Below are 20,534 nucleotides of genomic sequence, written 5' to 3'. Positions count from 1 at the left end.
AGGATATATGCAGTGTTATCTTCATTTTAGATGTCAAAAGGGTTTTCCGGCTCCCAGTGTTTTGTTTTTGGAAATGGGTCCAAGTGGCTCTTTGAGTGTTTTGGGTTGCTTACCCCTGTTCTACCCATACAGTGGCACGCCATTGGCCAGAATGGGTAGTGATGGAGTGGGGAGCGCTTCTTTCAAAACATCGCATGCTGTTTTGTGTGTCTCTTTGTATTGTACTTTTTTAGTGTGCACTCCAGTTCGATATTATATTTTCTTTATGTCTTTTTTAATCCTTTTTACAGTGTGCATGACTATATATACTTTCCTCCAATCTTAATTTAGTTTCAGAGTTTTTGTCTTGAAATTCTTAGTTCCTGTACTGCGGTTTGTTCTTATGCCCTTTTTATATTTCTTTTTGCATCTTAAATTTCACTTGTAATTCAATCATTAAATGTTACTGTTTTTCTTTTCGGGCATTTTACTTTCTTGCAATTGAATTTTGTTTTCAGTGGTCATTACATTTAAGTGTCTTGAATAAATAAGATAATAATGAAATACATGTATCACGAAGTTTGGGAATAAAGTGACGGGTGGCACCAAAATTTTTCACATAGTTGAGATATGGGAAAAAGATTGGGAATAAATTATTTGCATCATATGTCCTGATGACAATTTTAAAGAAAACAAAAAAAGTGTTTGCATAAATTGAAGAATTATTTCCTATGTTGTGATTGAGAGGTTATGTTGGGGGAGGGGGGCGATGACAACTTCCTCATTGGCTCAAGGGGGCAATTCGTTCAAAAAGGTTAAGAACAACTGGTCTAGATGGTCCAAAGGGTTAGGGTTCAAAGTAAACAGAAAAAGAAGAGCAAAGGTTTCTGAAAATTTGTAAGCAGTTACTTATCAGCTGTTCCATCTGACTGGATGATAAAATGCCATTGCAGGCACTGGTTTAAATGCCAATCAATTTGTAAACCATTTCCTTAAAATTATAGTAGTAGATAGGAGTGAGACATAGGGGTAAATATAAATAATAGTATTTATAACAGACTCAGATCATATGGTGTAAAGATTTGCTTGTTTACCATGCATTGTAATTTAAGCAAAAGGATGCGTGAATAACAGCTTTGTCTAAATCACTTTATCTAAATCACTGGGACAGAGAATTTTTTAAAAAAAGGGATTATAAACATTTTTCTCAGAATTCTAAGACATGCACCTTATCAGGGAATGTAGTGCTATTTCCAAAAGTGAATGAATCATCAAGTGAACAAAACAATGGAAAGATGAGTCTAAGCCTCTACTAGATATGCCCAAAATGCTCTATTCACACCATCAGGAACCTTGCTTTTCCAGAGTTCTCAACTAACAGAAATTATAAACAAGTAGATTCCATGGAAACATACAGCTAAACCCCGCAAACTGAAGTCAAATCTTGCTTTTGCATTTTCTTTATTTTGTGCACAAACCCAATGTTTACTCGAAGTGTATTAATTAAATAGGTCTACAATATATCATACAATACTTCATAACTCAGTTTGAAACTCACGTAAAGTGAAAATAGTTAAAGACCTGGTTAAATAATTACATAATCTGGAATAATGGAGGTCAATTTGATATAATAGAAAGTTTGTACTTGATACAAAAATGTTAATTCAGGCATTGCAACAACAGTTAAAATTCCCGACCTAAGCAGTGGAAGCAAGATCTGTCCCTCCAAAATTGCATTGTTAATGTCAAAATTATAAAGGTGTTTATTTGATTTGTAAGATTCTCTCCACTGACGCAACCACAAAACCCTATCTATGAGAAGCCCTGTATTCCTAAGGACAGAGCTGCCATGGAGATTTTCATATGTAGAGAAGCTTCTTTAATTAAGACAACCTCGCCAAATATATCAAGTAGATGTCATCAATGAGAAGAGTGGGGCTTTCCCCAGATACTCTGTGGTGAGTTCTTCTTTTGTTAAAACTTGTACAGGAATTTGCCATTTTACTGAAAAAGAATTCAGAACAGATTAGGAATATCAGTAGGGAAAGTGGAGTACAATAGTCCTCTTTAGAGACCACAACTGGGACTGGCAACTTGGTCATTAAGCAGAGCAGTTGGTAAGTGAAATCACAACTGTGTTTATGCTCTTCAGTTTTCCCTTGCTTTACAAACCTGGCTAGGTTATCAATCCCAGGACTGCTCATAAAATTATTTTTTCACCACTGATGTTACTGTGAACGAGGACTACCTGTATATTCAATACAATTGCCAGAAGAGGCAACAGCAACTGCCTCAAATTATAGTACTTCACAAAGAAACCATATTACTGCACAGAATAGTCAGTGATGGGATTCAGCTAGTTCGCACAGGTTTGGCAGAACTGGTAGCTAATTTTTTGTGGCCCAGGCCCAGAATGGACTTCCAGAAGTGGCATCCACACAGAGAACCAATTGTTCACATATTTGAATCCCACCACTGAGAATAGTTATAATGGTGGCTGTCATTTTCTCTGACTACATAGGTAATTCTTCCTGACTAAATTCTTGCAAAAGCACTGCAGATTTCAGAAAAGCTTACAGACACAACACATTCTGGGAGGAAATGATCTCTCCAGCAACATTGACCACATCTTATAAAAGGGAAATCTTTGGGAGGTCTTTGACAGTTCTCCCAGTAATTATATAGCATCTCATACCCTTTGATTATGGCTTCCAAGTAATATTTTTTAAAAAGTCCTTTTGATATCCTGATGCTTTTGATGGAGTAATTTGAAACTGCAAGTTTTGAATGCTGTGTCATGGATATTTAATTATATCTGCCTGGGAAAGTACAAGAAAAATATCACAGTAGTTTATATAACTTTTTTTAAAAAAAGAAACTAATAAAATACCAATATAGTAAAAAAAAGCAATGCAATATAATCACAACAATACAGCATCAGATAGCCTGTTGCTTTCTAACTATTGCTTTTCACTGGAATTTTAACTAATAAACAGATGTGTGCATGAAAACTGTTGATGTGCAAATACCTACAGTGTGGATGCATATAAAAAAAAACCAAAATGGGTGGTATCCTATGATGTTCTTCAACTAATGGAATTGTTATCCTCAGTGGAAAAAAGATGGGGCAATTTCAGCTTCCCAAATGCAGCCAGCAGCCTGTGCACAACCTCAAAATCTGTACTAGACTGTTGAGAGATTCTCAGACAATTGAAAGGGAGAAGATATACAATCTCTAGAAGACGTGCTGAAGTATAAGTATATATAAAATCCATTCTACTGTTCACTTATGGAGAGGCAACTGTTATGGAGGCTCTGTTCTCCAGGTCAGGTTCCTCTGAGATATTCTTTTCAGAATTATTAAAAATTATTTTGGAGTTTCAGATAAAATAGGCGACATCTGTTGACATGCTGATAAAATGCACGAGTTTTGAAAAATATATTAACTTTTTATAGTGCTACCCCAATGAGCTTGAACAACATGTATAGTCCTCTCACTTGTCTGTTTTATTCTACTGTATCTGAGATTTAAAGCTGAAACCAAACGATCATCCTAGGGTAACGTTATGATCTTCCAGGTACATTAACATTCCACACTGTATAATGATGTCCTAGTAAAATTTATGGTGCCATATCTCTCTGACATACGTTCAATAAAATAGATTTGCTTCATATGTGAAAAGAGCCACACGAGTGCTCTATATTCACATGACCCAAGAATACCTGGGGCTTTCTCAAGTCTTGAAAAGCTGATCCACTTGTCTACTGACTCAGCTCATGCTTCAGAGGAAATTCTACAAGGAGAGTTCATAGCTTTTCTGCCAAGCAGCAGGACAGAAGATTATTATTAAGAGTAATTCTGGCTTCATCCCATCTCTGCTAAGGGATGTGCCTCCTGTAGGGAGCTCTAAATGTGATGATGGAGCACAGCAAGACATTCATGCTAAAATGCAAAACTCTACAAAGGGGCTGAAGGCTAGCCTGGTGGCACTGTGCAAATGCTGTAACCTTGTATAAATGATAGTTGATTGTACACAGCAAGCCATCTCTCTAGAGGGAACCAACACAAACAGTTAACTGCCTAACTGGAAATTCACAGAGGTGAGCAAGTGGGAATAATTCTGCAATGAACAGCTACCACAACTACCTTCTGCCTCCCTACAGAAGTTATTGGGAATTGGCGAACACTAGGAGGAGGCAGCAGAGATTATATTTCCTATCTTCACTATGTTACTCTTTTCCGTGGTGAAGTAGAAGCTTGGAAATAAAACAACAGTAAAGGAGAAGATCATCTGCTGTTTGATGTTCAACTTGATGACAAGTTGAGATGGTTTCTAACTTGCTTCACACCATTTATGGCTATTTCCCACAGAACAATTCTTTCTCCACCAACAAAAACCATGCTCTAAAAGGTGGTGATACTTTGGCAAAGAAAATTTTCTTGCAAATGTTCTGAAGCTGTGGGAGAGTTATCATGTCATCAGGTTGAAGATTGCTCAGTTACAGAAGATTTTAAAGCAGAATGAATGCCTGCCCTTTTGGTTTCCTGAATAATAATGTTGTCTGAGTTATGTCTGCTGCAAATCATTTTTCTGGATTATTGTTCCTACATTTTATGATGCATTTTGATTGGAAGCCATTTCCAACATTAGATGCTTTGTGTGCTGAAATAACCCATTAAATTCCAGGAATATTTTTTGCCAAGCTCAATCAAACATTCCTCTAAATAGAATTGAAGATTGAGATGAACAAGCTATGTTAATTGCAAGATACATAATAGACCCCTTCTCTCTTATTAGTTAAGGTTATTATTATGTTTTTATACTTCAACCACATCTAATTTCTGAACTATGCTTCTTTTCTTCCTGGTGTCAAAATATAGGAAAAGCAATTTAGAAAAAGGTCCAAAATGGTAGTCAAGTGTGAAATCACCATCATATATTGAATTGAATAGCAGCAGGATATTGGCTTCATTTCTGTGTGAGATCCCAGCAAGGTTAAACATGTATTTGAAACTACTGATTTAAATAATAGACTCTCTTGTTCTTTATAAAATAAACACATGAAAGTCATCATCCTGGTTTTCAAAGAGTAATACTAGGAAGAAAAACATAATGAGGTTTGAATATAAGTAACCTAACAACTTTTAAATATTCATTTACATCATGATTTTTTAAGTCTGAAAAAAAATAGTTCCCACTTTTCACATCTCTAACCACAAAGATAATTTAGGTAACATTTTAGACTCAGAACTGGTTGTGTGTTTATCACTTTCTTTTTCTTTTTAAATACAACTTTGAGGGAACAGTTGCATACGAGTGAAGGATTGGATACTTTTCTCTTGCACCATTACCTCCAAGAGTTCTTGTTGGAACTTGATGATGCTACTGTTACAATGACCTCTGAAATAGTGCTTACTATCTGGAGGAGGAGGGGGAGAGGGAGGGGGAGGAGGATATACTTTTCTATAAGATCTAGAGAAAACAATTACATTATTCTTTCAGTGGAGAATGATTTGGATCTGTGCTCCCCCAACTAGCTAACCCATGTCTTACTTTTGTCAATCAAATGGAGAAGTCATCATAATTGACTCATAATATAGTAGGCTGCAGAAATGCAATCCATATAAATCTGTGTACACTGGAAGATGTGTAAATGCAATTAGGCATCAATATTGTGCTGGTAATAGTAAGGAATGAAATAGATTCATCTGTTCTTATTAGTTACGTTTTTTTCCAATAACTTGAGGTTATTTACTTATACCATTTATTCTATATATTTTTAATTTAAGAGTTTGGCTTTTTTTCAGAATATCTTGTGCTCTTCTTACTATTTTCATTTATTTTTTCCCCATATATTTCTGTTGATAGTCAGGAAATGCTCCCTTTATTACTTTCCTCTGCCTTTTCCTCCACTATCTTCCAATTTAAATTGTAAAACATTCTTATAAGATGTTAACGTAAGATCTGATACAAAATCCCTTCTATTATAATTTATCATTGCAGGTCTTCATAGATTACATATTGATCAAGCCAGACTATTTAAAAAGTTGATGTAATTGTACAACTGCTGCCAGAAATCTCTTTTGGGTGTTTTAATCAACACACATACTGCATGAGCTCATGCAATTGGCAATCATTATAAAAGTGATAAAATTGACATGAAATAAGCACATAGAGTAGACTAAAGAAAGACGATAAATTAAAAGAAGAAAATGAGAACATCATTAACATCAGTATCAATCTTTAATATCAGATGATACTAAAACAACTGTATAAATCTGGAGAGAAATTCATACAAACAATGGTATATATCACTATATATTTTTCCTTGATTTCTGAGGAAACCTTGTTATACTTCAGATTTTCTTATCTATTTGTCTTGATTTCAGGACCCGTGACGTTTTAATCTTAATTAAGATCATGATATTTCCTTCCCCCTCCCCCTCCCCCCTCCCCCCAAATTCTGATATATTTTTATAAGTAGTTGGATAGCTAAAGAAGTTTCATGTTATCACCTCAGTTTGCCTAGCTGATGTTAGAGGTTTTACAATGAAAGTGTTTGTATTGGATTGTCTGTTCTCTCAAGGTTACTGAAGAAGCAAACGGAATCTAGCATTGAGATTGAAACTGGTATTATATGTTGTTAAGCTAATATTACGAAATAATGTCTATAAGACTAGCAGTTAATAGAAAGGAATCTTGATGTATTTTTTCCCCTATGAAGGAGAGTTAAATGATGCAGAAAATATCTCAGATAAGAGTTTATATAACATGTTTGTAATTTTGAGCTCTATTCTATTCAGAGCATTTTCCAGTGACAAAGATGGTTGTAGATGCTCAAAAACTTTCAAACAATCTTCTTTATTTCTCTTGGTTATTAAACAACATTCTTCTGTGATGGCCTTTCATATGCCTAAGTAGCCTCAACAATTTTTTGTATTCAACAAGTAAAATTGTATTATTTCACCATACATTCAGCCTTAATTAACTGTAGGCCCATTGGCAGCTTGATTAGGGGGCTGTCTTAACTGTATGGTGTTTTATTTTTCTAATGTTTGTGGTTTTATGCTTTTCTGTTTTCCATTGAGAGACCATCAGAATTGGAGTGGGCTACAAATTATGTTAAATAAATTGTTAAATTAAAAGACTCTACATTTTACTGTGCCTTTCTATTCTATTTCACTACTGTTAACTTCAAAAATGCATGTGTGATTAGAATGATATTGTAACCCAACACCTAATGCATTTTACACTAGAGCCAGTTCTCTAATTTTCTACCACCAAGATTTTAGCCCCAAACACATTTTATGGACAATCTAATTTCCAACTAATATTTTCATTAACCTCTTTGTGAACACTTTTTCTTTTTAAAATTTATTTCTGGTTTTTGTTTTTGCTGCAGGTAGAGAGTTATATATCACATTCTGTTCTCTGTGTACTTTCTTTACACAGAAGGGATCTTTCATATTGAGTTTTCAAGCACAGACATCTATATTGGATGGGCAGGGGAGAGCAAATGTATGACACATTCATGATGATATCTTTCTGCAAGTTCTATGATTTATATACCAGCGTCAGACATATCATCATTTTGGAATCATTCTTGTTTCTTTTGGGAGCTGCTGCTTTTGTTCACATTTCATTGGTTCAACACATCTGACCTAAGGTCTTATATTGTTCCATAGCTTTTATGAATACACTAAGTCACAAGAATGTGAGATTGTCTTTTGGGGGGGGGATACTTTTTGGAGATAGCATAATTTTTTTCTTGATCAGTTTGCTTTTTATTCATAATATATGCGCTCAGTGATTTTTGCATACTTCAATCAAGGAGAAAATTAAGCAAGTTTTTAATGGCACTTTACATTCCATAAGTTCAAATTCAGTTTAATCTTCATAGCAAAGTTTTTTGCAGACATTTTAAGTAGAATTTCCAGCCCTGCTCTAAAACACTACCAAACGGTAAACCTGTGGGAGTTTTTTAGCCCCATTATAAATGCAACAGCAAATATTTTTTCACTATATAGGTAATGAAAATTCCTACAACCTAGGACAATCTATTAAATATCCAGAAGCAACAGGCCATCTGGCTTCTAAATAAAACCATTCAGTTTACAACGAGGAACACTCCTGAGGAACAATAAAATCAACTGTCTTCACAGTCCTTAACATGTCATCTTTCAATAGCTTTTATAAAATTATAAAAGAAGAAATATTTCACTGAATTAAAGAGAAAAAATGATTCATTCACTTCATCTATCTCTGAAAGAAATGAAAAAGGAAAGGAAAGCAGTACGTTGTTTAACTATAAATCTTGTTATGGTGAAGTATGATTTAAATTATTTACTATCTTTGATGCAAATGGACAATTTATAAGATATCACTCAATAATAAACATCTTTAAAGTATGAGCTGAACATCACGTAACCAAGAATCAGCCCAGGTTTATCTATCTCCTGCTTCATTATTATACCTTTATTTTCATAAAGGTAAAAATACAAAGAAATTTGGCCAGTGGAGAAATAATAAACTCTCTGGTTCCTTCCTCATATGATTGTTAGCTATTATTTGTTTTAAGATTTTTTCACAATTTTTACACTCTTTTTATAGTTATTGTAAAGGGGGTGTGATGGCTCAGTGCTGAGCTTGTCACTCAAGCACTGATAGCTCAGATTCAAGACTCTTGCACCCTGCACTGAGGTAAGCATCCATTCTTTGCTCCAGTTCCTGCTCACCTAGTAGTTTGAAAGCATGCAAATGTGAGTAGATAAATAGGTACTGCTTTGGTGAAAAGGGAACAGTTCTGTGAGCCTTGGCTTATAGTCCTGCTAGCCACATGACCAGAGAAATATCTTTGGACAAATCTGGCTAAGAAATGGAGATAAGCACTGCCCCCTAAACTTGTAAATGACTGGACAGGGAAAACTTTTACCTTTTTATAGTTATTATATGGTTGGTGGTCTTCTTGAGTTTGGTCTTGAACATCAATACATTTAGATGATATGATAACTGAACTTGGAAACATTGTTGGGTTTATTTGTAAGTTGTTGGAGAAGTATGACTCAGAAATGGAACAAGTTAAAGACTATTAGGGTTAAATGGATGCAGGATTTGGACAGAACCATTGATATAACAACAGTTGGAAGAAACATATTAAACATATGCAACAATGGAAGAAAATATGACATTTAAAAATAGATATGCTTAGAGAAAACGTATATATGATGTTTTATTGATTGTATTTGATTTCAGTACTGATTGCTAAACTAGTAATTCATTTTCTAAAAACTGTTGGAAATGTTGGATCATTCTTTCCTTTTCAATGTTGTAAATCAACTTTGAGAAATTATTTATAATAGAATAAAACACATTCTTAAAATTGAATTCTCTTTCCAACTTACAGTCTTTCTATTAAATATTTTTAAATCTTATATTGCTACAAAGTACATCAAGAAACTTAATATGTTGCTTGGATATTGTATGATTTGCATTGGAAGATATGCAGGTATGTATGTATGTATGTATTTCCAGTGCTTTTTTTGTAAAAAAAAAAAAAAAAGGTGCTGGAACTCACACACGTCATACAACCCGCCTTGCCTACCCATCCCAAAAAGGTGCCGGAACTCCGTTCTGAGCATTCTATGAGAAAAAAAACCCTGTGTGTTTCCAGGATTTACAAGGCTGCCCAACTCAAAATACGTGACTCAGGGTAGTATACAAAGAAAAACAATTCATCATCATCATCATCATCTGTAATTGATGTGGTAATACCAGGGGACAGTTGAATAGAAGACAAAGAATTGGAGAAGATCATAAAGTATCAACATATGAAAATTAAAACTGAAAGATTATGACTTAAACCAGCTGTGGTGATCCTAGTGATAATTTGCATATTAAGTGCCATACCAAAATATTTTGGACAGAACCTAAAAGATCATTGACAAAATGATTTGGCAAAGCATTGACAAAATTTCCATCTGCCAACTGCAAAATGTCACACTGCTTGGATCCATGCATATACTATGCAAATACATTATGACATCCTAGGTTCTTGGGAAGAACATGATGAGTATGAAGGCCAGCAGCTGCTAAAGAACTGGCAGCTGTGATTTCACAATGCTGTGAACAGATAATAACTATACAACTAGTGCAATAAAATGTACAATTCCTTTAAAAGAAGAATGCAGATCTAATAGTAGGAATGTGGCTCAATGTGTAAAATGAACTCATGCTTCTATAAATCTGATACAGAATTTATAAATTAACATGGAAATTAAATTATAGTTTTTACTATAATTATACCTATGGGCTTGTACTACATCAAAAGGTGGTTTTCTCTTAACATTTAAGTTAGGTTTTAATCATTTAAGTCATGGAGAATTGTTAAATAAGTACAGATTTTTTATTGACTAGATAATATATACTTTTTCATTTCAACTTAGACTTCATACTGAGTGGATTACTGTTGTTAATACTGGCACATTCATTTGATGTTAAGGATGATCTATACTTTTAAAACATTAGGTATTTAGATAAATAGAACTAATAGATAAATAGAACTAAATATTATTCTGAGAATCTCTTCTTAATTGACTATTTTTTGGGGGAAGAGTGGTGGTTTGGGGATTCAGGAGAAAAGAAGCTTTAGAATTAAAAGATCCTTTATCTCAGATTGGCCTTGGCTACTGGGTATCAAAAAACAAGGACTTTTAGAAACAAGTTCCTTAACTGGTTCTAACATTCAGCCCAATAGCCAAAGGTCCTGGGAGAGCAGGAACAAGAAAGGTAAAGTTAGCAGGGAAAATAGAGGATAGCAACAGCAACATTGGGGCATGTTATTTCTTTTCAGTTTAGCTTCTGATCAATTGTTCAGCCTTATTTGACTTCCACTCTTTGAACTTCTATCTTTTCATTTGATTAGGTTAGTAATTGTTAGTTTTGGTATTAGATTTCAGTTTCATGTAGCATCATCCAGCTAACTTATTCCAAGGGTCCTTTGTTAAAATAAAAATCCAATATTTGTCCTTCTATCAATGCTGGGTTTGTAACTAGCATGTTTGGACTGGTAATCCTAATCAAAAGGGAATGCTGGAGTTATCTATTTAGAAGTTTTGTCATAGAGAAGGGAGAAGCTCCTGCGCCCACCCCATCCAGGTTCCAAACAGGGAATCACCTCTCCATTAAAAATCAGTTGGCAACACCTAATTACCTGCCTGAGAGTGAGTTTCACTGAATAGAAAAGCCAGCACTAAACAATCTATTAGTTATTATTTAGTGTATGACAAGTGTAGTAGTAGATGGGGCACAGAGGTGGAGATCCCAGGAAGAGATCTGACAGGCTTGAACCTATGTCTATGACAGAGACAAAACTATGGCAGTTGTCCTGAACTGACCTGTTAGGACATTCATGACATTTTACATGTTTAATGTAGCATATGCTATGGTAAAGGAAGATGAATTTTCTCATCTGAGAACTATATTGAGACTTAGTTGTAGAAATCCACTTCATAGGTATTTGCTCTCTTATCTCACAGGTGTTAGCAGAATAGTTTGTACTGAATTTGGAGCAAAAGAAGTTCTATCAAATTTCTGCTCCGTTTAACATAGAATTGAAGATGGCTGCCAATAGGAGTGTCTTTCCCAGCTGTAAATGCTGGGGATTAAATCAAGAGCAATTTCTAAGGAATCCTACCAGCTAAACTATCCTGATCCTTGTGATGCTAATTCTGTTATGGATGTAATTTTGCTATTTTAATTTGTCATACATATCCTCATATTTTCAATCCTTTAAGAAGCAATTCTTTTTGATTAATAGCAAGGACAACATCATCTATTGTACCCATATTGAAAGAATACCCAGGCAGATTTTATGTACAATTATTTTCTCCCTCCACCCTTTTAAGCAAGAATAAACATTTAATGCTTTTCTAACATATTGAAAATTATACAACCAGAACACTAACTTCCCTTGAAGAGTTGATCATAAATTACTTGATGATTAAAAGACTTCTATCACACAGAAGAAAATTATTTCATCTAAGTTGCCTGCAAGTATACAAAATGACCTCAAAATGATGGTTGTGATTGACTGATACCCTACCTCTCTACTCTGACAAGCATTCAGGATAGCTAACACACAGTAGGAGCTTGCTTTCAAAGAGAATAAATTCCTCTATTTAGTTACCTCACCTCAAGAATCTGAAGCCTGTTGGAAAATCAACTGGTTATATAAAGCTATTTATATCAGTGGAGTGGCATTATTGAATCAGGCAGTGGGATAACTGGTATAATAAATGATTTCTACAGACAAAGAAGCTTCATGAGGAATGGTACAGTAACCCTGCTGATATAAACACTCATTGTCTACATTATTAATTTGATGAGGAAAAGAATCTCAGGAACCTAGGTGCTTCTTCTGTTAGGAGCTTCAAGATAGGCAACAGTCAGATTTAGGAAATGGCCAGACTGAGCCTGGGGGTGGGGTCAAATGCATCATCAGTTTGGAGTCTCTACAACCCTATAAGAAACTTAAGTTCAGCCCCACCTCCTCCTTAGAAGTCTGTTGACTCTTATCTGGTGCCAACTCGCCTTGACCATTAATAGATCAGATTCGTGTGTATAAGTGGCATGAAATAAACTTGTAATACTTTTGAGATCTAACCTGGTTCCTGGTTACTTGCACCTGACATAGACAAGCAGCAGCTAAGTCCACAGAGGAAATGAAGCCAGGGCAAACATCTCAGAAGATAAACCCTCACTAGTTTCTTGGACTATAAAAGCCAAGGGAAAGAGATGTGCTTTCAGATATGCAAGGTTCTGTTAATGTGACCTCACAATGAAGACAGAACTAATACTTCTGGGTGTTCTTCTTGTTTGGTGTTCCTCACAAGGCTGACAGGTTTGTACTAACTAGGAATAAATTATTGTTATTATATAGGAACTATGATGTATATTAGCTCATGCTTTAAATCTTTTCTTTCTTAATCTAAGGCAAAATTGTGTTCTCCAGTTTATTTCCTTTCATCCATATTCTGTGGGCTTCAATGAGACAAAAAAAGATACTACAAAGTCTTTTCTTTTTTAATCTTCATTTTAAAAAAGTTATAATTATTGAGGACAAATATAATTAGCTATCATACAGCAACTATATACTAAACATGTTTTCACATAAATTGTATGCAAAACCTGTAGCTCTTTAACTTAGTTTCAACATTGAGTTTGCATTTTTTAAAAAAACCCTATTTTCAAGTAGCTACACTACCATAGATTGTCAAGAACATAATTTCTGTCATAATTATTGAGGATAGATTACATCAAATTAAACCGATACTGTTCATAATCTTAGGCTAATTAATTATTAATTATAGGCTTCAGATAAATACTTATTATAAGTTGCCTGAGTCCATCACAACTCTGAATAATTCATAGCATGAAACAAGAAGCCTATTACTATTACTTGCTTTTGCCACAGTCTTTCTATTTCTATTTGTAGGTCTTTGTATTTTGTTATCTTCTCCAGTTCTTTCTCGTCTATTCTGCTGTCTCCAGGCACTGCCACGTCCACTATCCAGACTTTTTTGTCTTTCTTATCGACAATTGTTAAGTCTGGGGTGTTATGTTGCAGGTGCTTGTCTGTTTGAATTCTGAAGTCCCAGAGCAGTTTAATTTTATCATTTTCTATGACTTTCTCTATTTTATGATCCCACCAGTTTTTGCTTACAGGCAAATGATATTTTTTGCAGATCTTCCAATGCACCATTGTTGCTACTTATTATTATTATTATTATTATTATTATTCCTCCTAAACAATAGGACTAAAACTAATTAGTCCCAATAGTTGTTTAACCTCTCTTTAAATATTTAACTTGTAGATCCTATTGAAACTATTTATTTCAATCTCAGTTACTTTGAAATAACATGTTAAACAATGTGCTTATGGAGTTACAAACTGCATTAAAAATAATTATTAGAATAAAGGATCGTTGTGACTGAGAAAAGTCTCTAGAAGTTACCTAAAGGGATTGTCTTCCTTCCAAGAAAAAACTGGGAACTAAACGGGAGAGAAAATAAAATCTTTTTAATTAGGAAAGATTAAGATTTAGCTGCCAACCTGCTACTTGGGCTATCTGCCAATGGAAAAAAAAAATCTGATCTATTAAAATATGGTTGGAAGAATCTTGTTGTTTATTTGCTTTGATAGTAGTAGCAGATTACAATGGCTGAGGACCCATAATGGGCTCTTATATTATATTTACAACTTACAATGAAAAGCATAGTTTAAAAAACTTATTGGTGTAATGTATAACACTATTATACATATAAATTTAACAACTTTATGGTAATTAAAAGACATAAGAAAATGATTAATGTTTGGAGGCTATTAAAATATCAAATGAAAAGCTATTATGATTCACTTTTGAAATGTATGCCTCATATTTGGCAATTACTCTGATAGATCTAATTTGAATTGTGAAGTACTCTAAAGCCATTTTTTCCCCCATCATGTAACCAAGCTTTACAGAAGACAATGGCCACATTATGTAATGTTATGTATGGAACATGGCAAGATGGGTATTTCTGATTCTCAGAGAGAGAAATGGCCATTTTATATACAAGGCACAGGTGGCAGAAATCTTCAGCCTGTTTACCCCCAAAAGAGGAAGGAAGAGGCACAGAATTTTAACTTAGAAACTTACATCTATACCTATATCTAATGGACCTCTCTCTCTCTCTCTCTCTCTCTCTCTCTCTCTCTCTCTCTCTCTCTCTCTCTCTCTCTCTCTCATATATCTATATCTATCTCTGTCTCTATCTCTATAGCAGAATTACTGGCTGTTCTTAGAGAACTTCTTGTATCAAAACCAGATTTTTTTCTGAAATAAATCTATTTTTCAAGTCTGCTTGGGAAGGCGGAGCAAGAGAGACTATTAGTAGTAAGAAGCACGAAGCCTTGAAAAATAACTAGCCTCTACATAGCTTCTTCTAACCTCTTTTCACCCATTCTCCAATCCAGTCCTTTTGTGTCAGAGCTGCTGGCAGACACTGAAAGTGTGGCTAGTTAGAAGAGGCTCCTCCCACACTGAGAATCCAAAATATATTTTATCTTAAATTCTTCCCTCCTCCCACTCATTGGGATGAAGAAGTGGAAGGTAAAAGGTAAACAAGAGATGAAAAAGGAAATTTCAGGACCAGGAGGAAAAGATGGAAAACAAGATGTAGCTTTAGTGTAGATAGAAGATAAAGGGGAAAAGCTACTTGATGGAGCTGGGCATGCATAGGAACAATTCAATAAGCTTGACATGTACATTTTTCAGAGAATTATGTAGAAAAGAGAAATCTCTTGAAAGTTAGGTGTGGTCTACAATGGTGGGGCTGCAGATATCGTGGCAATTATGGTCAATAAGCCTTTGTAACAGGATTTGGTACAAACCAATTAATCCTTGAAGAGGCAACGAGCAGCCTGCTCTTCATGTGCATTCTGAAAGAGCTGAAATGAAACCACAATACTCCCTAATGGTAACAGAGTTCAGGAGCTAGCAATAATGGACTACAAATAGGGAGCCATGTATCTTTAAAAAGGAGGAGGAGCATGCACAGGAAAGCAAGTCAGGAAGAAAATAAAACTTTCTACAAGGTCTCAAGAATAAGAATCTTTCTAGGCAGGCCAATTCTGTCTATGATTTTAGTTAGTGGTATTTTGGAAATCTGAGCTTTTGGAATGTTTAATGATCATGATGTTATTAATTCAATCGTGATTCTATTGGCCAGATCTCTCCACACTAAGATCCTGCATTACTTCTTTGAGTTTTTCTATGCTCCAGTTGGTGTCAGCTTTGATGGTATCCAGCATCATGTTCTTTGATGGCCTGGTTTCCTTTTAGCGCTAACTCTTCCAAATATAATTGCTTTCTCCATTGAATTCCCCAGCATGGCATGGCACAGTTTCATGATTTTGCCTTTTAGTGCTATGTCTAGTGTTATGCACTCCAATTCTTGCTTCTTAGTCACCTTTACTGTCCAAGGTTTACCTGGCTATGTATTTGGCAGGTAAAACGGAGAGTGAGGGAGGAAAATTCTTTTCCAACTAGAGCCAAAGAAGAAATGGACTCTTTGGGAATGTGAAGTATATAGAGAATCTAATCACCATATTTGGTATGAAATATTAAGAAATGAAGCTGGCTCCTTACCTCAGAATGAAACAAGAGTGTAATAGGACCAGGTCATTTTTAAAGTTTAAAATTGTCAATGTGGAATTTAAGTCATTCTCACCCATGGGTGAAAGGAAATTAAATCTATTCACTGCAGTATTTCCTCAATTCATGGAGGGAAGCCAACAAGCTTGTACCATGGAATTTTCTGTTCCTCTTTTCTCCCCTTGCTGCCTTCATACTCCCTCAAAATTATGCCTTAGGGAAGATTGTTAGGCTTTGAAAAAGAGGAATTGCTCCTCCCCCATTCCTCTGCTACAACTCTTTTTTTTTTCCAATAAAATCAGCTTGCCTACTAAACAGGTTTTACTTTGAAGGTAAAAATATGCAGGCGCCAAATGTATCTTAAAAAGCATTGTTTGATGAAGTTTGTTCTGCTTCAACTAAGCTAAGCTAAGGCACTTACATTGCAAAAAAAATACTTCAGGAATTATAACGGATACTGAAATTTGCTTTCAAAACAATGGTGTGTTCATTTTCTGAAGAAAATATAAATACAGAATTATACTTATATTTGAAGTACAAATGTAACGTGCAAGCAATCCATTCTTACAAGCTCAACTGGCAAATACTGGCAAATAAGTAACATATTTAGCATTAACCATAATGTCAGTCACAGATGTTGGGGTATTCAGGCACATGAAAGGCTGTTATTGAATATGTCTCATAAGATCATCAGTCATCTAATTCCAAACAGCTTACACCAATTATGATGTTACTCTTCAAAGCTTAAAGGCACAAATACTAGAAAAGCATGTTAAAAGAAAAAAAAAACCATATTTACATTTATTGCAGTTTATTGCACTTTGAGGTAGTGAAGTCTCTCATTCTAAGAAATGATTTCATGGAAGCACATCTGAGTAAAAGACACCATGATATTTGTTTCTTTAACAGCAGGCAAGGCATAAGAGAAACTAAATTTTATCCTCAATGGTAGAAGTGAGAAAAGCATATATATTACTTTGGTTTTCTCCTAATTCTGAAAATTCAAAAGTACGTCACTTGGCTTCCATTTCTATTTCCATAAGTCTATAAGCAGATTGCAAAATATTTCTTTTCTCTGAACAAGTCTGGATAAAACTACAGTATTCCTATTTAATGCACAAGATTTGTTATATTTACTATATGGCATCATTATGATGATTTAGCTTGGACCTTAAGCCGCCCTTGCTTAACAGAAAGGATCCTTTTGCTTGCAAAAAGCTTTGATTCACACTAAAAGGAAAATATTTTGACTGGTTTTATTTCTGATTTCCTTGACTACTTTCATCTACAGAAAACATCCTGGGAATAATGTTCTATTTACAAGCTCATAACATCCAAACCTGTTTTCTTAACTTTTAGATTGCTTTCCCATTGGTAAAATCTGTTGATTTTTCTGCCTTCTAAAGCAGGCATGTCAAACTGCCGGCCTGTGGGCTGGATGCATCATGGTGAAACTGCGCTCACCCCTTGCTGGCAATGGGAAAAAAGTCGTGATATGTCATGTGATGTCACGTGATGTCACTAGTTTGACATGCCTGAAAGCATTAAAGTAGATCTTTTTTAGAGAAATTATCTGGGTTTTCCTAATGAAGGACTGTCCAACTATTGGTCAGTGGACACATTTATACTTTTGGAGAATAATAGCTTGTTAATAGAGTGTTGTGATATTGCCAAGTTAAGCTGAGAAAGAATCCTGAAGAACAAAAAAGGAGAGCTCCATGGGTACCATATTGGAAGCTCAGGCTCTTCTTAGAAAGTCTATGATCATTAAAAGGAGAGAAGATGGTAGCAGATTCAACTGGAGGCTGACATAACTAGTAAAGTAAAACTGTTTGCATTGTTAATGGTTCACTGCACTGTGGAAACATAGATTGAACATTAGCAATTCTGTTCCTCCTCACTCTCTTTAGCTGGTGAGAAATTCCTATATGTGGAATTCGTTTGATAAATATAAGACTGGGCCACTTTAGAATCACATGCTTGAATACAGGTTAATAACAATAGTATTGAACAGGAATCTCCAATTTTGGCAACCTTAAGACTTGTGGACTTCGACTGCCAGAACTTACCAGCTGAGAAATTCTGAGAGTTGAAATCCACAAGTCTTAAAGTTGTCAAGTTAGGAGAGCCCTGGTATACAATACGGTTCTTTCACAAAATGTTTCCTCTTATAAAAGTTGCTTAGTATTTCTTATTCTAGGAACTTTGATATGAAGGAGGCTAGCATTCAGAAGAGATCTGGATTCTATTTTCTGATAATTTCTATCAATTTTACTGTACACCAGCCCCTACAAGCACCTACATAATGGATATCTCTGAATGAGCATAATAAATTATTGTTTCACCCCATTGCTTGCCTTGGCAATTTATTGCGAGGATAAATAGGAGATGGAATATATATCCTTTCCTGAGTCTCTAGACTGGAGAATCGGGGGTGAGGATAAGCATATTTCTTGCTGTTAGTTGCGAAGTCATGTCTGACCCATCGCAACCCCATGGACAACGTTCCTCCAGGTCTTCCTGTCCTCTACCATCTTCTGGAGTCCATTTAAGCTCATGCCTACTGCTTCAGTGACTCCATCCAGCCACCTCATTCTCTGTTGTCCATTCTTCTACTGCCCTCAATCTTTCCCAGCATTAGGATCTTCTCCAATGAGTCCTTTCTTCTCATTAGGTGGCCAAAGTACATATTTCTTACTTTCAAGCAATTGCCTAGTTCTGCCCAATATTCTATTTAAAAGGCAAGTTAGAGAAAGTGTTGTCTTAAATAGCGCCTTGTCTTTCATTTCTATCTACAGTGATATTCTTCCCTTAGTCCAATGTAGCCTCCAGCACATAGCTGTGAAATCACCCTATAAGCTTCCATTTAGATGATGCTCTTTTCCTTTTCTTATAAAGACAGTCCACAGTGATATTTTCTGATTTGGAGAAAATAACTGGATCCTCGTTCTACAGGCTGATTAACAAGGTAATGAACTGGCATTCGGTGCCCTTCATCACCTGAGCTAAACCTTAGGTCTTGAAACAGACAGGTCTTTGTCAGTAGGATTAGTGACAGAAACACCAAAGTCCCCTAATTCACCATAACAGGGCAAACTGAAAGATTAGATTGCCAGGCTGGTGAGAAACTTCATTTTTCTTCTGTTCTATATAGGTTGCCCTTTAATGAAGACAACATTTGATTGTGATTAATTTGTCCAGGTTGGTTGTACAAAGGAAATAAAGAAGTGGGTTGCCAGTTCCAGTTATTCTGCTTCTGAAAAGCTTCTCAGATCCTTGTAATTCTGCAGTTGTGACTCTAATAATTATATAAAAAGAGAAATGTCAGATGTTCAGGATGATTTTAGAAATGATACCTGGGAAAGCTGAAGTATACCAAAAGAGAACTCAATATATACTTCATTGATTGCTTCATTTAATATATCCTTCTAGTTTGGGCAGAAACATCAGCACACTTAGACCGTTTCTTTGTGTCAACCATATTATATTGTGAAATGTCCTCATAAAAATGGGAAACTATTAAAAAATGTATACACATACTTGCTCCAGGTTATCAAATGAGTGAGACAAGGCTGTATACTCTTTCCTTATACATTCCATCTATATGCCAAATATATATTGAAGGAGGCTAAATTGGAATAAAAATAACATGGCTTTATAAGTGAAGGAAGAAATATCAATAATCTGTCCTATGCTAATTATACTATTCTGATAGTTGAAATTTTAAATGTCCTGCAAGCTCTGATAATGAAACTCAAGGAGTACAGTCAGAAAATGGAACTACAGTTAAATATAAGATCAAACTAATTGCAAGAGATACAGCAACCAGCCCTAGAACTGAAAATGAAGATACTGAATTGGTGATAATTTTTGCCTTTTAAGTTTGACTATGAACAGTAAAGAAACCAGTACTAAAGAAATACACTGCATATTTGGTAATGCAGCAATGAAAGTTTTGACAAAAAAACTATTTGATGTGCCTATACTTAAAAGATAAGAATCATAAAGGAAATGGTTTTCCTTGTGATACACTATATGAAACTGTAAATTGGACTTTGAAATAGAATAGAAAGGGTATTGACATTTTTGCTCTTTAGTGTTGAAGAAGACTCTTGTAAACCATGGATAGCCAAGACAATAAAATACAGATCACAGAACAAATCATTCTAGAGCTCTTTCTTGAGGCACAAATGACTAGCTCAAATTGTCATATATTTTGGATACATTATACAAAGCCCAGCTGATGTCATGCTGGCCACATGACTGGCTCAATGGCTTAAAGAAACAGAGACGAACACAACCCAGATTGTTGGGGGCAATGTAAATATATATACATTGCTTACTGGTGTACACTGCTTAG

This window comes from Crotalus tigris, unplaced genomic scaffold (genome assembly GCF_016545835.1).
Source record: "Crotalus tigris isolate CLP2741 ecotype Arizona unplaced genomic scaffold, ASM1654583v1 scf7180000023639.2272817, whole genome shotgun sequence".
Classification (NCBI taxonomy): Eukaryota; Metazoa; Chordata; class Lepidosauria; order Squamata; family Viperidae; genus Crotalus; species Crotalus tigris.
Note: the sequence above shows the minus strand (reverse complement) of the source record.